Genomic DNA, 6,004 nt, shown 5'->3' on the forward strand with positions numbered 1-6,004 from the left:
TTACAAGCATCCTCTTGCATTATCTTTTTACAACTTAACAGAGAAAATATCAAATCCTTCCATTGAAGCTTCACAAGACAATGTGATTGCGGATAAGAGTTCTGTCACCTTAACCTGCAATTCTCAAGGCAATGTCACTGACATTGAGTGGAATAAGGATGGAAAACCCCTGTGTCTTAGCAACAGAATCACGTTCCATGGAGACAACAGAATGCTGAAGATAAGTCCAGCAGAGAGAACAGACACTGGAGAGTATACATGTCGCCTCAGCAACCCTGTCAGTGCCATGGTTGCAAACTACAGCATGACTGTCAGTTGTGAGTTCCTTTCCTAATATTGTCAACTGTCAGTCATAAATGTTTCAAAGTCTGCCTGTTGATACTGGCCTGTTCTTAGGTACTCTCAGTTCTTTCCACCCATTGACATGACACTGGATGACTAATGTCAGATATTGTGCTACGTGTAGGTTTTTTTTTTTTAGTTTAAACATTCACAAATGATCTGGAAACTGAGTATGAGGAAACAAATGTTTTTCCTTGAGATATCAACGTATTTGTATCATAGAGATAACACCCCTTTGTTTTTCTGGACGCAAACATGGGTGGGTCAGCACAATGTTCGGGTGTGCAACCCACAAATGAGGAGGTTCTCTGTAAATGAATTCCTTTCACATTAGTCACATTATTTCCATGAAACTTCTAAAACACATAGGTGACACATACTGTAGGTATGGATTTAATTCCACTTCCTGTCATCCGAATAGGGCTCGGGCACATGCGTCGCATTCTAGGAATATTTCCGACATGTGTTTAGCTCACCGAACGTAATAATCCATTCATTTTCATGTAGAAGGCAAAAAGCAGAACATGTATAGTATTAGCGATTGTTGTCCTCTTGCGATCGTTGGTTGTGCTGTTACACCCCACTGCACAGTAACAGGAACACACTAATGGGGTGGGAGTAAATCCATAGTAATCCATAGTAAACTAAGGAGTGAAGCTGCCAATATGGCTGCCCGTGAAGTTTTCACGTCACAATCCCGAGCCCTATTCCAATTCAACTTCCTGAAGGGCGAAGCCAATTCAATTCAAATTCCCATTCAGAATGCATTCAGAATAATGTACTGTATGCTATTTGCACCCAATGTATACTATTCGTACCCTGTTGTAGTAATGTGTGCTATTCACACCCTGGTGCACTAGCTAGTTGTTGCAATCGTTTCATTTGAGAGCTGAATTGTTCTTCAAATTGCACACCTTCTCTTCAGAGATGTTGGTACACATGCACACTAACACTTCTACTTATCTTTGCCAAAATGCATCACACAGGATTCAAACCCAGGTCTCCCATATTCACATCCGTGTCGCAAGTAACCACAACTAACCACATCCAAATGAGAGTTTGCAAGCAGACTTGTAGTGGATATGCCTGAACATCAAAATTACAACATTTCCATGAACTAACAAACTGACGGTGGAAGGCTGAGTGTTACGTTTTAGGTGTTATGTCACAGGGTGTGACTAGGTCAGCTGTGTGGCCAAGGCTATTTGTACCAGGGGTGCAAATAGACACTCCGTTTAAGTTAACACCCTCCAACACCCCTTTTCCTCAAGATTTTGACTTATTTATGTCATTACAGTATGTAGAGATGTCGAGAGGCTCACCTTATGTCTGATAGCTGAAATTGTTTTTTTTCCTGAAGTAAGGGCATGCTATGGCTGGTGCCTGCCAATGTGATGTAGAAAAAAGATTGAACAAAATAATGACGAAACTAATGAACATGTATTTCAACAAGCAAGGTAGCAGTTTGGGTTTGTACTTGTTCCCTGCAGTAGGCCTACTGCTAAACATGCTCTACTTCTTTGTTGCACTACACAGATGGACCACTAAATGTTACTGTAAGAGGAACTGGGGAAATCAATGCCCCTGGTAATACAACTCTTACCTGCTCGGCTGATTCACAACCACCCGCTAACTTCTCTTGGATGCTCAATGACAAAGAGACCGGTGTGACTGGTCTGGTGTTCAACATTGTGAAGAGTCAAGCAGGAGACTCTGGCAACTACACCTGCATAGTTAGCAATGACATCACTGGAGACAAAGTCCCTGTCACACATTCACTGATTGTCTATTGTAAGTTCTTTTTTCTAATACTTGTAAACTATGATCTTTAACCTGACTTTCATATGACACTGGATGACTAGTTTCATCTGTTTGTGTCATAAGATTTAATTTCAAGTGGCACGATAGAACTGCTGACCTGGTGGATGTGGTTTTGTCTGTAGGTGTTGCTACTGTATGTCAAGCAGCATGTTTTGGTCTACCTACTGTACTAGCCTACATTTATCTAAAAAACACCTACCACTAAAAACACCACCAACCGCTCAGTTGAAAGTGTAAGGCACTGGAGTCTTTTTTGACATTATTGGCAACGTGCTGTGAACATCTTTTCATATGACAAAACTACAGCACACAGTGCGGATAGTGGTTCTGAATAACAAACTATAAAAGTGGCAAATTGTTGCATAATATTGCTTAGCTTTGGAATATTACTGGTATGTTATCTGGAGGTCGCAATGGCCAACTGAATAAAATGGACACAATTGCATAGATTAAAAAAAATGCACCTATTACTACAATAAGATTATGAGAACATTTAAATGGACACTCATCTGCAGCAACACAATAGCATATTTGCACAATCACAGTACATACCATAATAGTATACTAGGAGATTGGTTATAACAAAAATGTCTGAAAATGTATTTCATTCAGGTAACCACTTGGGTTTGTATTCCCAGGAGTTTTGCTAACATGCTGTTTTCTCCTTTTGCACTGCACAGATGGACCACTAGATGTTACTGTAAAAGGAACTGGGGAAATCAATGCCCCTGATAATACAACTTTTACCTGCTCAGCTGATTCTCAACCTCCTGCTAACTTCTCTTGGATGTTCAATGACAAAGAGACAGGTGTGACTGGTCCAGTGTTCAACATTGTGAAGAGTCAAGCAGGAGACTCTGGCAACTACACCTGCATAGCTAGCAATGACATCACTGGAGACAAAGTCCCTGTCACACGAACACTGATGGTTAATTGTAAGTTATTTTTCTAATATTATATGTTCATTACTGTCAAATCAAAACGGATAAATAACTAAGTCTGCTGCTGAGAAACTAGTCCCTCAAAATGTAATACATCATTGAGATGCAATGTTAGTTTTATTTCTGACATTATTCTATCAACACAGACATGTAGGCTACATGGTAGTCTGACATTTTCATTTATTTGTCTTGGGTGTTCTGTTGAGTGGGTAAGACTGTTTTTGATGTTACCGTTGAATTGTGTTAGCTCAGCACTAGTAAACTCTGTAACTAGAAGAACTTGACAAAATGTGCAGAAAACGGTCTCCACCGACCTCACATTGGCTAAGTTGGAAATGAGGTCCTATGTCCAAAGTTCCGAACTATAATTTTAAGTTTCTAGTGACATAATATAACTGTTCCTCACTTCCTCTTTAGCCTACTACTTAAAGTCTGTTGCCTCTCTTTTAGACAAGTAATGTGACATAAGAATTTCTCTTCCATGAATATTACACAATTTCTATAACAACACCTTTAGTGTCGACTACCTGTATTTACACAAACCTATAGCTTGGTGCTTCACCTGAGAATGAACATGTTAAGGATGCTGAAGGATTTATGTGTCTGTCAAAGTTGGATAAAGAGTTGCCCTGTTGTAGTCTGGCTATCACCAGACTAAGCTCAGTTTTTTAAGATTGAACATTAGTCTGGGGAGTCTTTGCTGTATTTCTACTGCACACGAGGCATGATCAATAGGCATAGTTCAAACAATTCTGTACGCATTTAGATAGTCCTTCAACCAATCAGACCAACGATCCAGGTGCACCTGGTGGGTAAGCTAGTGTGTGATTGGTTCCATCAAACGTGGACAGGGTTAAGGAAAGATAAATGTGCAGGTTTCCAGCCTGAGCTTCAGGGCGAAATCCAATCGTTGGCACATCAGGCTGGGTTTACCCATCCTAGCCTTGTGGGTAGCCTGACGAGCCAGACCCAGATCAAGATGTACTGTACAGTCTGGGAACGCACCATAGGCAGGGCTCAATAGAAGGAGTGGGATAAATGGTTGTCTTTCATATTCTCAACGCAACGCCTCAATGCAATAGGATAGCACTACAACCAATCATCTTCTTGTTTTCAAGTAGCCTAGCAGGATGGGGAATTTAACTTCACCCCATAACTCCACCCACTTCACATTTCTGAAAAAGGCTTTCAAAATGGGCAGGACGTTCTGAAATTTGGAAGGTAGTGTAGCACTGCTGCAGCCAATCAACCATGGTGATTTCGTGTCGATCTGGGAATGAATGGCAATGAGTGACATGGCTTATCACAGGTAGGCTAATCAGGGCAGCAGGTGTTGGGGCGTTTCATTCCTAATTTGTAACGACACGGTGACGTAGTCTCGGCAGAAAAGTGCAGGACTACGTCAGCATTCCAATAGCATTTTGGACCAAAATGCCATGACATGTTTCAACCTGTAGAGGGCGCGGAGAGCTATCTCCAATACAAAATCATACGAAATGTTACTTTTCTCGGGAAACATGATTTTTGTCAATATTAACCTGGTAATAGTGTAGGTCACCACTTATGAGTAATTTCAATCAATCAACAGCTCAAAAAACATATTTTAGGGTGCAGTTACACTTTAATGGTCGCAACATACATGGTCAGTCATCGTTATGTTAAACCCGCCCACTGACTCTATACACCAGCGATTCCCAAACTTATTTCCCCGCGTACAGTACCACTTTCTACGTGCTGACTCGCCTCGCGTACCCCCACCGTCCGACAAATTAAAAAGTAACACATTCTATTGCCACATTCCAGACATAAGCCACCTTTTTTAAAATGTTAGCGTAGCCTTCTATAGAGTTTACAAATGATTCATTTTAATGGCATGTTTCCATATCATTATAACCCGATTGAAAATAATTGATCTATTCATGATTTTGTTACAGAAAATTTGAAAAGTAAATATTCTAACACCTTTCTGCCATAGCCCTCGCATACCATGGGAATCCCTTCTATACATGATGTGATTGGCCCAATTGAAGTTTCCTAAACATACTGTTTGCTGTTCTCCTTTCTTGCACTGCACAGTTGGACCTCTGAATGTTACTGTAAGAGGAACTGAGGAAATCAACGCCCCTGATAACACAACGTTTACCTGCTCAGCGGATTCACAACCACCTGCTAACTTCTCTTGGACGTTCAATGACAAAGAGACAGGTGTGACTGGTCCAGTGTTCAACATTGTGAAGAGTCAAGCAGGAGACTCTGGCAACTACACCTGCATAGCTAGCAATGACATCACGCGAGGCAAAGTGTCGATCACTCGGACACTCGTTGTTAATGGTGAGTTTAAGATACCAAAGATGATGTGAGACTTGGGTAACACAATATATGAAAGTTATCGCTATGATGATTTATTCATACAATCATATAATGGGATCATAGGGCATTGTAATATATGGTATAGTGAATGTAAACGTCTACAAACAAGCATGAGACTGTGAGACAGTAATGTTCATTATGAGCCGTTGCTTTATTGTATTATAACTAATAGTTATACCAGATTATATCATGATGGGCTGAAAATCTGATGTTAATTTATTAAACACTGCTTATGCATTGACCCCCTGGTCAATGTGATGATGCCGTTTATAACTTACGTTCAGTGAGATGGAATAATGCCTCATATGATTTTAATGACACGAACAGGCTAATTTAGTTTTAAGTTAAATATAAAAATGTCCATACTACAAAAAAATACCATGAGCAAGCATAAAATGGTATAGGCTAATTACAAGATGTAACTGCAACTGCCATAGATTAGCGTGGGGATAATGTGTTTATCATTCTTTCACAATATCATAAAAGTGAATTTGAAGATGAGGTAACACTTTATAATAAGGGTACATGAA

This window comes from Sardina pilchardus, chromosome 6 (genome assembly GCF_963854185.1).
Source record: "Sardina pilchardus chromosome 6, fSarPil1.1, whole genome shotgun sequence".
In the NCBI taxonomy this organism is placed as follows: domain Eukaryota; kingdom Metazoa; phylum Chordata; class Actinopteri; order Clupeiformes; family Clupeidae; genus Sardina; species Sardina pilchardus.